This window comes from Dromaius novaehollandiae, chromosome 27 (genome assembly GCF_036370855.1).
Source record: "Dromaius novaehollandiae isolate bDroNov1 chromosome 27, bDroNov1.hap1, whole genome shotgun sequence".
Taxonomy (NCBI): Eukaryota; Metazoa; Chordata; class Aves; order Casuariiformes; family Dromaiidae; genus Dromaius; species Dromaius novaehollandiae.
Window position 1 is genome coordinate 3,365,878 of NC_088124.1, and position 13,082 is coordinate 3,378,959.

The 13,082-nt window shown below is 58.1% G+C and overlaps 1 long non-coding RNA gene across 1 annotated transcript; it reads left to right on the forward strand.

Moving 5' to 3' along the window:
• Nucleotides 1-189: 189 nt before the first annotated feature.
• On the forward strand, nucleotides 190-7,507 carry LOC135323766 (uncharacterized). The gene is made up of 2 exons (XR_010385294.1): nucleotides 190-276; nucleotides 1,082-7,507. It is a non-coding gene; the product is annotated as an uncharacterized LOC135323766 (long non-coding RNA).
• Nucleotides 7,508-13,082: the final 5,575 nt, after the last annotated feature.

The following is a 13,082-nucleotide window of genomic DNA, read 5'->3' on the forward strand; positions in this document are numbered from 1 at the left end:
AGCCGCAGCGGCGGCGGCGGCGGGGGGGAGCAGGCGCCTTGCCCTGGTGCTGGGGACCTGCGAAAGGGGAGTGGAAAGGAGAGCTCCATCCAAGCAACGCCCTTTCGTCCTTCCTTCCTTTCTTCCTTTCTTTCTTTCTTCCTCGCTGGCTCCGGCGGCTCGGGCGCTGCTCCCCCCGCGCACCCCCGGCCTGGGGCTCGGCCTGCAGGAATTTACAGTCTGCGCTGGAGCAGCAGGGCCAGTAGCCATGGAGACTGCTGCGCCGGGAGCAGCGAGGTCAGGCGCGCACCGGCGGCGGTCAATGGATCAATGCAAAGCCCCCCGGCAGCCCCCAGACCCGGCGAGCCCGCCGGGGCACAGCGAAGCCCGGGGGCGGCTGCGAACCGGGGCGGGGGGGGGGGGAAGAAAAAAAAAATAGAGCCGATGCGCTCAGGTTTTGCTTCTTTGGGGGGGTTGGTTGGCTGTGGCGGGCCATGCCCGGCCCCCCCCCCGGCGCGGGACGCCCGCCAGCCCGTGCCCTCCGCGGAGGCGGCTCGCGCCACGGCGCTGCCGGGGCGTTTCGGCTCCCTGAGTCACCGGGGAGGCTGCCAGGGCGGAAGCGGCGGGGGGGGATGCTGCGAGCGGGGGGCCGGGGCCGGCGGCGCTCCCACCTGCGGGGCGAGCGGGGGGCCGCCGAAGGACCCCCCAGCGCCGTCTCTTCCCACCCCAAGCCGGAGCCACCGAGCGAGGCCGGCCGCCGTTGCGACCTCGCGTCCCTTTGGGTAACCGCAGCACCCCAAAATAAAATAGCGGGGTCTGGGACACGTCAAAGCCACCCCGCTAACCCGGGGCACGAGCTCCCGCCTCCCCAGCCCCCTACCACCGCGCCGGGGCGAGAGGAGCCGTCACCCGGAGAAAGGTGTGCAACCACCGCTCGCCTCCGCCGGGGAACGTGGCTGCGCCGAGCGTCCCGGGCAGCATCCCGGACTGGATCGTCCGCGCTGCGATCCAGGCAAATCCTGCATCCCCAGGGAAGGAGGTGGTGGGTCTCAGCTGAACAGAGAGAAGCAGAAGATCCCTGAGAAGATCCCCTTACTCTCAGCCTACAGAAAGATGTAACGCGCCGATTGCCATCACGGACGCGCAGGGACCTTCGCTGGGACCATAAAAGCAGGTTCGCTTTGGAGATGACGGATGCAGCACAGGGGAGCAGCTCGCGTATAAGCTGGTAGCTCATCTACACACCAGATCCTTGCAGAGACACGAGGCACGGGAAACGCCCTCCCTCCCCAGCCCGGCCGGGATCGCGGCCCTCGCTGAGCCTTTCTGCACCCGCTTGGTCAGTGCCGCTCACCACCAGCGGGTCCTGGGCCCACGGGCACGTGCATGAAGCGCTGGGGTCCTCTCAAGCCAGGCAGGAGCCAACCCCTTCCAGAGGAAGGAGAAGACCACCATAAGCTGAAGGACAGATGCACGTGTGGCCTGTTATGCCCAGCACATCCAAGGTTCACGTTCACCTTCGCGCGTTGGCTGCAGAGGAGCCCAAAGCTACGAGAGGGAGCCTCTGCGTTGCCAAGGCCCAGAGCACGAGATACGGCTGCTTCAGGCCCACCACAGCTAAAGGGCTTCTCCTGGTGGGGGTAACACTCTCCACCATAGTCAATGCAATATATTTAGGTAAGAAACCGAGTGGAAAAGGACCAGAGCCTACATGATCACCCCAGTAACCCGAGTGCATCCCTGCCGCGCTGCGCTGAATCGAACCAGCAACGCGGAAACCTCCCTGGCACAACCACTGCTCCAGGACAGACCGGGAGGCGTCAGAGGTGCAGAAACGATTAAAGCTGTAAGGATATATATACCTAAATAGATACATAGAGATATCTCAGTGGTTTCCAAGCAGTTGTCACCGTGCTGCCCACCCTGGCCAGCCAGGATTTCATGGCAATGGCTGACCTAAAGCTCAGTTCCTTTAACTGAAACACGACCTCGTGCCGTGCAGAGGCGTCGGCGGCAGGATTTGTCGGCGGAGGCCGGCGGCGCGACACCACGAGCACGAGCACGCTATCCCGTCCAGCGCCGCGGCCGAAGGAGAACAGCGCGGTCGCGGGAACGTCCTCGTTTCTCCATCAGCCCCTTCCCCAACCTCCGATCCGTTTGCAATCCACGGTTGGATTCGCCCTGCAAACCTGCCGTCCTCGTCCCCGAGGCAAGATGGAAACTGTCCTCCTGTTCCCACCGCACATGGGGCGTTCGGACCCCATCCCACGGGCTTTTATCATCGTGACCAGGGGAAAACTAAGCAGCCTTTTTTTTTTCCTAACCTGTCTGCTAAATCTGGAGACAGAGCTCAAGGCACGAGGGACAGGACCTTCAGCGATGTTGATTTATAACCGAGGCTCCAAATTACAGGTTTACGCATTAGTATAAACACCCATAAACCAGCCTTAAACACACAGCGCCGCATGCAATCAAAACGCCGAAGCGGCGGGCAGCCTCGGGAGCGACCCTGGATGCGGAGCAACGTCCTCGCGCGGGGCCGAGCGCGTCCCGCTTCCCCCCGGGCGGATCTCGCCCCGAAGCCCGCTCCTCCGCCGGCGGCAGCCCCTCGCGCCCCGGGGAAAGCTCGGGAGCGGCATCGCTGCCCCGGTGCCCTTCTGGGCGAAACCGCTCCGCTTCGGCCGCGCGCAGGGCCACGGGTCCGGTCCGTCGTGCTCCAGCGCCGCGGAGGCAGCGAGGAGCTGCCGACCATGTTGAAACGGTTACGTGGGGAGTAATGAAAATTTACTGCACCCGGCTCGGCGCTCCAGCCAAGAAATAAAAGCAGAGATCACAACAGGCATTTTTTTAATTTGAAGCAAAATTAAAAAAAAAAAAAACTGCACTTAGAAAACAACAACCACATCCACAGATCAAAGCAGCTGCTCTGCTCGCGCTCTGGGTTTTAAGAGGCTTCTGCAGCTACAGAGATGTTTACACAGGGAGAGAGATGCATACATTGTGCTGCCTCGATGCTGCCCCCCCTTCCTCTGGCAAAGCGTTCCCGGGAGGCGACGTGAGGTCATCCGCAGACCCCGCGCTGTTTTCCGCAAGCTGCAAGCCTTCGGGGCAAGAGGCAATTCATTTCCCATTAGCAAACCCACATTTGCACTTGGAAGCTTCCCATGCGCATCCCGCCAGGGGAACGCGGGGCGGCCGGCGAGGGCGGACCCGCTGCCGCCAGCGCGCGGTCGGGCGCCGGGGGGGCTCCGGGGAGGGTCGCCCGCGCCCGCCGAGAGGACACCCCCAGCTCTAGCGTGAATTTAATGTCAGACGCTGTAAAGGAGCGACGTCTTCAGCACTGCCCGTGCGTTTTTGCACCACGATGGAGCCAGAAGGGATTTCTCAGGCTGGGCAAGAAACCCGCTGCGAAGGAGCGGGCCGACGCCAGGCTCCCATAAGGCGGCAAAGGAGCTTAGGGCTTGCAGAGCCGTCTGTTGAACGAGAGAGGGATGTTAGGGGAGGAAGAGGGCAGGCGGTTAAGCCACAATGCTGGGAATTGGGGAATTGGTCTTCTCCTGCAGTCCACGAGGACCAGTGGCCCGACACCATGCGTTGCCCGCGGCGGGTAGGGACAGACCTCCCTGCTGCAGCCAGAGCCGGGCACTTTTGTTAATTAACGCTGGTGAAGGATCCCGACACTCCGTGCTGGAAGGAGCCGGCTTGAGAAAGCAGCAGGGAAATGTCGATGCCCCAGTGAGGGGCGGGGTAAAAAACTTGGAACAGAAGAGACTTTTTTAACAACCGAGAGGAAAACACTGTATTCCCAGGAATCTGCAAACAGCCCAGGCTTGAACAACGCAGATGAACCAGGTCGCAAGTTCTCCAGCACAGCTCCAGTTTCCCCAACCTTCAGCTTTGTCACGACGCTTCCAAGGGGAGAAAAGCATCGAGTCCCGCTAAACGGCTGTGACGCCCGTGACGCCTTTTTTCCAGTGTCCCAGCGCCTCCCCGAAACGCCGCGTGTGGCCGAGGCCCTTGTTTGCAAGCCCCGTTTTACGGCAGGAGAAGCTGACACACGCTGGGCTGAGGTGACTGGCCCAGCGTCACCGGGAAGGTCTCCGGCAGCGCCAGGAATAGAAGCCGAGTCCCCGTTCCCAGCTAACCACTAACCACACTTATCCCAGAATAAGGGTCCCTTTTTCCAGTTGAATTTATACAGCTTTCAAAGTGACATAAGCTCTTACAGAAATAGGCACTCTTTTATTCCAGAATAATCACTGGGAAGGCATACCAGGATACGCACCGTGGTGTAATTACAGGGGGAGTTTCGCCCCGCGCAGCCGGCAGGCTCGCTGCGTGCTCCGCGCGGCTTTTATCTCGCCGGGGCGCGTGTAGCTCGACTGACAGATCATCGGCATGTGGGTGGAAAAGGAAGGGGCTTCGGGTAGTAAGGAAGGCAATATATCACTCTTTAAAGCTCTGTTAATAATGTTTCCCATAAAAGATACCCAAAGAATAGAAGATCTTAAAGCTACTGAAGTCCAAGGAGTCGGCCAGGGCATACCTGATCGCACCCCAGGCAGTAAAGGGCCTGATTCAGCAACGCTTTGTGCCTCTGCTCGGCTAAAGTGCATAGCTTAGGAGCAGGTGTCTTGTTTTAAATACATTTTATATCCCACACAGGTTTAAAAATATATATATATTCAAGCTTTTGGTAGAGCATCTGCTGAACTGAGGCCGAAATGCACTTCTGAGTTCAGTTGTTAGCACAAGCCGTATTTAACAACCTTCAAAAATAAACTAATAATTTCATCAGGTGCCGATATGGCTATACCTGAGCCAGGAGGAGCGTCCCCCAAAACCAGCCCGGCGGCACCCAGCCCGGTGCTGCCTGCGGTGCAGCCGGGGCCGATGTGCCACGGGACGGCAAGGGTTAACGCGGCTCCGGCGACACCACTTCAACTCCGGGACCCAGACACGTGTGCTTAAAAGTAGCACTTCTCTCCTTAAAATAGTTTATGAATCCTAGCCGGGGATAAATCCAACACCCCCGAGCAGAAGGAGACCTATTAATTCCCAGGTTTTTTTTGCGCTGTAGTAAAGCGGCGATTTTATTTGCACGGGCTGCGTAAGATGTCAGTCATGTTCCCACTCGCATTTCCATCTACGCTTTAACAAGGCATTAGGTTATTTCCAGAAGCCCCGGCCAGACCCAAGCCCACTGCGTCAATATTTTGTCGCTTACACAAATGTCACCGTTAGAGTCAACACCACGTTTTAGTATTTTTTTTTTTGTTTCTTTTAAAACACATGGTTCCTCCGGGCTGAGGCACGTATAGCCCTTAAGGTAACAGCGGTAACGTGAGCCCCTCGGACGGGCTCACCTGGGCGCGCAGGCGTCGCTTTAAAGGGCGAACGCCACCACTGCAGGGCACCGACCTGACCAAAGGCATCTGCTAATTAATTCATTCTTCCAAGAGACTTAACTGCCTCTTGCCGTCGGAAACCCAGGCAAAGCCGAGCCAAGTCCAGAGGCTCTCGGAAAACACGGCGAGACCCTTGCTGGCTGCAGGAGCGGCAGAGCGGGGAGCCGCCGCGAGGCAGAGGTCCAATTTCGGCTGGCCGCGCCGCTTTCCCGCGCCCGCTTCCTCGGTGCCGCTTTGGAAATGAAGCGGAAGCCGGTCCGGCCGGGCGAGCCGAGGCCCCACGCCCGTGGTGGTCCACGTCCTCTCCCACGGCGCGGTTTTGGGGTCTTTCTCCTACTTTGCAGCACCCGAGCGCAGGGGACAAGCCCGCTACAGACCTTCCTGTTGATTTTGGCACTCTCTCCCCCGAAACCCTCCGAGGTTTCCTGGTCCGGCACACGCTCAGCGTAGCGGGTTCGCTCCTCCGCCGCCTGCCCGTAGCCGCTCTCCTGAGCGCGGCCCCCGAGCCAGGGGCTGCCGACATCGCCCCAAGACCGGAGCGACGCGAGAGCTGTGATAAAACCCCGCGCCGGGCTCCCCAGCCCTGCTCAGCGCGAGCCGGGGGGACAAGAAGTCGTCAGGAATAACCTTCCCGCGTCAACGCCCGCAGGGAAAGCCCTGCAGGATCTCCTCGCTGTCCTGCATCGGAGCAGCTTTGCACGAGAACAGAGCGGCCTTGGTGCGTCAACAACACCTAAACGCCCCAGGGCTGCTGCAAGTGAGATGCCACTATTATTTTTTTTAATTTAAAACGCACTTCTTAAGCTACAGGAAAGTAAACGTTCTTCTAGGATGGCCAAGAAAACCACGCGGGGATTTTCCAAATGGGTATGACTGACTGTTTATGAGCGGAGGGCTCCAAACGCAGAAATAAATGGCTCGCTCTCAGCAGGTTTTCCTTTCTATATTTACCCTCACCTAAAACGAGCATTAATGCACACTGCAACGTTTATTCCCTCTGATCAGGGGAGCGGGCGAAGAAACTCGCCAGCCACAACACGTCAAATAAATTGTTAATCTGCTGTTTGCGTTGGGCCTGGGGGGAGGAGGGAGTCCCGGAGTTTTGGGCAGTGCCCAGGTCCAGGCTACAACTTCCATTTCAGCTCTGCAAAAGCGCTTCGTCCCCCCCCGCAGTTTGCGGTTGCTGGGAATCAGGAGCCGGGTCCTCCGTGGAGCCGGTCCGTCGGTCCCCGCTGCGTCTCCGGCCCCCTCCCCGAAGCAGCTCGCGGCAGCCCCGGAAAAGGGCCGGATCCCCCTCGCGCAGCGGGAACCGAGCTCCGCAAGACGCAAGGACTTGCCCGGCGTTGCACAAGAGGCCTCGTGCAAGGCGAGGAGCTGCAACGGGCTTCGCAACCCCGGCTTCCAGGGTGTCATCCGCCCGCTTGTCCCCGCGGGCAATCCCTCCGAGGGACGGATCCTCGGCACGGCCCGCCGACGCGCAAAACACCCCCACGAGACCCAGGCGGCCCTTCCCGACAAGGGGCCGAGGTGTCGCAAAGCGAATCGCAGCGCAAGGCTGGCCACCCAGCTGCAAAGCCTCCTCCCGTAATCCCAGCCCTGGGGGACGGGGAGGAAAAAAAGAAAAATCACCTGATTCTCCTAGACGTCTTCCGCATCACGCGGCTCGCTCAGCCGCGCTCGCGCCGCTCCCCCAGCTCAAATCTGGGCTTGACCTCCGATTTACCTTGGGGTTTGCCGGCTGATCGTGCCAACCGCTCGGGCGCGGCGGGCAGAGGGGCTTCGCGTTGCACCGACGCGGGGAGGACGGAGGGATGAAACCTCCGTCGGCACCGGGGGCAGTCGGACCGACCTGCACACCCGGGCGCCGAGGACAGTGCTGGGAAGCGCCCGTGGGCTCCGGGATGCGAAACGCTGCCCGCCCGAGCCGGGATGGGAACAGCATCGCAAAGGCAGGCACAACCTTGCGTTTCTTCAACTCAGGCTTTTCCCTTTTGGAAAAGCCTGTCCTCATCATAATAGCTGAGTGAACCTTTCCCTGGCCCGAAATTTCAAGAGCATTTGTGTTAATCCAGATTAATGAACATAAAGCAATTTAGATAAACCGCATTAAGCCAAAACGCCTTTGAAGTTTTTTTTTCCTGGATTGAAATCCCTCCCTGAGCGCCGTGTGTGGTTTGGGCCTCGTCATAGCGCGGTTTCACAAGAGCCAGGTGGTTCACGAGGCTCCGCAATAATTAAGGAGCATCACTGAGTGCAGAGATCACCCAGAGACGTCTAGCCAGGAGCACCGCAGCAAGCCGGCCCTTTGCACCAGTGACCAAAACGATTATTTACCTGGGGATATTCGATGGGGCGAGGCAGCACGAGCGAGAGCTCTCCAGCTCCGTGCACGTCTCCCCGCCAGGACTCCTGGGTCCAGCCCCAGCCACAGGCCAAATCCCTCCAAGCCTCAGTTTACCCAGCATCAGCTTGTCCCTTAAATACGCGGGTGACAGGAGCAGGCTGCAATTCACTGACACCAGACCGCAGCCAGGCCACGGTTTGCTCGGAGCAGCCGGCCCCCGCGGCTCGGACGTGCGCTGCGACCGAGGTGGCCACGGCCAGCCCGCACGTATGGGATGCTTTCCCAGGAAAACAGTCACGCTCCAGCTTTGCAGGGGGGAATTAATAGTTGCTTTAGTCACCGGTGAAACACGTAGTGCATTACAGGCACGCACACACCTTACTCATCCGCGCCAAAGCCACGGCAGCAGTGGATGAAACTCGCTTATCTAAAGGATTCCCAAACCCTTTTTCACTTGTCGAAACCACTGGCTACGGCAGACCCGATACCAAGACCAGAACTGGGGCAACCCAGTGTTTACATACGCTCACCCGGGGCGGACAGACAGCAGTACTTCAGTCACCTGCTCCGTGCAGGGAAGCGCCTCCGGATCGGGATGCCCATCCACATTTGCACCAGCACAGGAGCAGGCCTGACCCTGCCTGGCACCCCGGAGCCACTGCAAAAATACCTTTCCTGGCTGGTGGGGCAGAGGAAATCTCCCCCCTTGGCCAGCTCTCCCCTCTGCACCCAGGAGCTCTGATAACACCTGCTAACGCTTTCTCTCCTCCGCCTCCATGGCTTTTCCTCTCCCTGCAGTGGGAAGGAGGAGACTCTCTAACAAGCCAAAGCTGTAGCTCGTAGGCTGCAAATTCCCTCTTTTCCTGAGAGTGGGGGCCGGTAACACCAATTAGGCTTTACATCTGCCGGTCAGATAGGTTGGCTTTTCTGCAAAGAGAGACGCAGGCTTTTTCTTGGCCAGGCTGCGGCTCACAGCTCTGTGCACTGTGCTCGCTAAGCCTCCGCTCCCAGGTGATTTGGATCAGGATAGACCAGGAAGTTTGCTTTCAGCTGCCTCAGTCAACATGTGGGCGTGTAAACAGTGACCAATTTCACTGCAGGTTCGACTCCTTTAAATGGGGACTTTCACATTAGTCAGACTTGAAAAAACAACACCATCTTTTAAACAAAAAATCCATTTCCCCTTCCCTCGGCTGCAGCCGCCCGAGGCATTTCTGTTTGAACAGCGGGCCCTTCCCACCCGTTGCCGCCTGGTGAAGTCATGCTGCCGGGCTGGCAGCGGCACGGGCATCCCGGCGACAGGGCTCAGCGCGGGCGAGGATGCTCCCCGCGCGGCGCTTCGGATGCGCCGGGGTGGCCGGAGCAACAAAATCCTCCTGCTTCAGCCGGGCTGACGTCGCCGGTCCCCGACCCCAGCGGGAAGCCGCGGTGGGCGTCGGAAGGACCCCAGGGCCGGAGCGGTTGTTGCTTTTGGCAGGAGCCGGGAAGCGACCGGCTGCGAGGCTCCGTGTAGAGGCGCCTGCCTGGAGCTTCTCTGCCAGCTCGTTCACGGCTGGGATTTGCCGCGGGAGAACCAGGCACCCCAATCTCAGCCAGGCCTTTGGCCTCCCCTACCTGTATGTCTACAAGCCACGTTTTTTTTTTAAGTACCAGACATATCTGAGTTTTGTTAGAAAGCTGAGTCCTCACCACGAGGGCCGAGCAGCCAAAAGTCTGCCCAAAGTCGATGCTAACAGCGACACGTGGGTATGCAGGTCCGGAGGGCCCTTTTCAAGGTGATCAATGGGGTTACAAACTTCCAAGGACATAAAAAGACAAATTGGAAATATCCCTGTGGAGTCCCCTGCGTGACGCTCAAGCATCTACTCCGAAGGACTTATGATCCCAATCTCCCCTGTTGGGATTTCAGCTAGATGGCTTGGATAAAATAAATTAATGCTACCAGAGAGACGGATGGAGCTCATTAAAATGGCAGATTAAAAAAACCCACTCTGCTTATTAACAGTGCTCCTGAGGTCCTCTGCCTTTGTGGCAAGCTAAAGTCACCCAGGAATTAGATTCCCTTGCAGAAATCTGCAGGAAATGCATTAAAAATGCATTCTGCTATTACAAATCTTCATGTCCCCAGCCACAGGGGAAAGCAAATTAATGCAGGGCAAACATATATATATTTAAATACACACAACTGCCTCCTTTGAGAACAAGATTTATCAGCTGGGAGAGCTGAGCTCTGCTCTGAAACCAAGAGAGACGAGAGCAAATTGAAGCTACACAGAGAGTTGCGCTGATTTATTCTCCGATACAAACGTTATCTCCCCTGCCTTGAGACACTACAGACCACGAGGGGTGGCGACGGCTCTACCCCACGGCAGGACCCACGGACAGGCATGGAGGCAGCCCCATCCATGGCATCCATACGTGTGGCCCCGTCACTTCTGTGGTGGGACAACCAGCCTTTGCTCCCCTCATGTTTTCCTGGTGTTGAGCTTTTGATATCGGCACCACCAAGAGCCGCTCCGGTTACCTCTCCCAGGCATCGCACAGGATATTTTTGGAAAGTTTCACGGAATAATTATCAGATTACGCACTGCGAGCAGACAGCCCTGTCTGCAGCCCGGTTCTGCCCGAGGTCAGCCTGCTGCCGCTGAGGCACGCGTGCTCTGCAGTGAGTCCATCCTTGGGAAAATAGAAAAAAAATGCAATAAAAATCTCCTGCGTGTGTCTGCCTGCCTGCAAAAGTGCGTGGAAATCATGCTAATGCTTGTGCTAGGAGACTGCGTGGCCCCCGATTCGGGAGGAGGTGAATTCTTTCTGACGCGGAGATCACAGCTCACCTCTGAGGCCTCCTTGCAAAGTCCAGGGAATTCCCTTCCCGGTGGCCGGGCAGGGACTGCCCTGTCCCAGGGCTGCACCGACCTGGCGAACTCCACACGCGAGACGAGCTCCGGAGGTTCCTCAAGAGGGAGGAAAGAGCTGTCCACACTTCTGGGAAGATGGTTTTCCCAGCTCATTTCTCAGCAGCGGCCACCCCCAAGGCCAGGGCTGCTCGCTGGATGATGTAATTGCAGCTCTGCCCAAGCCAAGCAGCTTTGCCTTACTGTTTTTTGATGAGATGATTTTTACAGCTCCTCGGTGGTTTAAGGAAATCGCCGATGGTTTAAGGAGATCGCTCTAACACAACCTTGTACTGCAGACACCAGGGCAGCACACGGCTCCACACGTTCTGAGACGGTGGGAAGACCACAGTTGCAGGCTGTGGCTAGTCCCCGGCATGCAATCGCTACAGCTAAACCAGCTACGACTCATCAGCTGAGCTGCACCAACCGCACTCTTAGCCTGCTGTAAACACGGAGCAATGGCAGTAGCTCCAACCACCTTTAAAAACCTACCTGGGATATTTTCCTTTGCCACTGCAATGGGCTGAGAGAGCCACAGAGTCATTTGTGCAGCCCAGCCGTGAAGCTGTAACTAATTACCGGGTGATAATTTGGTTGTCTGTCCCCACATAAGCATGCCAGCACTATGCCTTTAATCCTCTGCCTTTCCCTAGCCCTGACGCCCAACCGCCTCCAAGCGCTTTACCGACTTGGAAGGGCAGAGCTGTGCCAGCAAGTGCTTTACAACAGGCGGGTCGAGGCCCCAGCTCCGCACAGGCGGTTCTCACGCCCGTCCCTCGCGGCAGCCCCGAGCGCTCCCAAGCCGAGGAAACGCAGCCTGGCCCCACGCCGCGGCGGCGAGCGGAGGTGCGAGGTCTGCTGGAAGGGAGAAGGCGGGCAAATATGTCATGGGAGCACAAGGATCCTCACCCCAGGCTGGGCGTTTTCCCCTGTGGAAGATTAAATCCTAGTCCTGATGAAGTCAGAGGGAGGTTCATAACAAATGTGTACACAGCCAGAGATTTGACCGCTGCCTTCAGCACCTACCATAAAGAAAATCAACAAAAATAAATGAGAAAAGTTTCGTGGAAGGACGCTGCAGCTGCTACAAACCCAGCAGCAGCCAGCAGCTCTCTCCGGAGCCTCTCCGGCACTGCAGCGTTGGCTTTTTTATTTTATTCGCTCTGACAGGTCTAAGGTTAATACCCCTGCAGTTGACAGGCACTAAGCCACAGCCTTGCACAGGCTTTAGATATAAAAACAATCAGCCCGGCACTGATGCCGTAACTCCCCCAGACGACGGAGCGCGGCGAAATTCCTGCCATTCCACAGAGGGTAAGGGGAGCCGAACACGGCGACTGCCTTTTGTTCGGCTCCAGCCTCGCTCAGCCCGCCAAGACCTCCCAAATTATTTGCAACTTCCACCTATGAACTATATTGCAAAGGAGGGGCTGGGGACGGGATGGGGAAGGTCACGGTGGTGAGCAATGCTTTTGTTAGGGAAGATTATGTCCCACAGATAGCAGCCAGACGGCAAGGGAGTAGGGAAACCGTGCTCAGCTCTTCTTTTGTTCGCTGTACTACATGCCAGGAAGAACGGTTATAGGGAGAGGGGTCTTGTGCTTGGTTTCTCCAGCCCCAGTGTGTAAAATGGATGTTCCTCCAGGCTGGGTTTTCCGAGATGCCAAGCACACGGAGTCTCCTGCAGCATCAGAGTCACAGGCGCATTTCCCTGGACGTCAAGGCACGCCAGTGCAGCAGCAAGCCTAAATAAAAACCTCCCCTTGCTCACATCGTGGTTTTCCCTTCGCGAATCTCCGAAGGGCACCACAGGCAGGTCTGTTCTGTTGAGCACAAAGACGGGTGAGTCTCGTCACCCCCAATTTACAGACCAGCAAGTCGAGGTGGGAGAAAAGGAGGGCAAACTTTCGCCAACGTGGCCTTGGACACGCTCAAGAACTGGGGAAGCCAAGCTCGGGCAGCCGAATCGCACGCTGTGTTCCCGCACTGCCTCCATCGGCTCCCTCCCCACGTCCCCCAAGCTCTCTGCACACATCTCTTTCCCAGCTGCTCCACGTGCCGACGCGTCAGCCCGCACCAGCGCGGACATGACGGGCGTCCATGGCAGCCAGCGCTCTTGGAGGAGCTGCTGCGGGATGGGCCCTTCTTGCTCCGCCGAGGTCTTAAAAGATCATCTCAAAAAGATCAAGCGCCCAGCAGCCCATGACCGGCGCCCGCTGGGGATGGGGGCCGCTGCCCGGGGAAGCGGAAGGCTCCTCATCGCCACAACGCCCCGGCCAAGGCCCACCATCACCCCTGCCACGGCGGAGGGACCCAGGTGTCCGGGCTCCCCTCCAAGGAGGAACCCAGGAGGAAGATGGCTTCCTGCACAGCCCTCCCTGAACTAACTCCAGCGTGTTTGCAGCCACCCTCTCGCTAAACTCCCTGAGATCTTTGGTAGCTATTTCATTCACT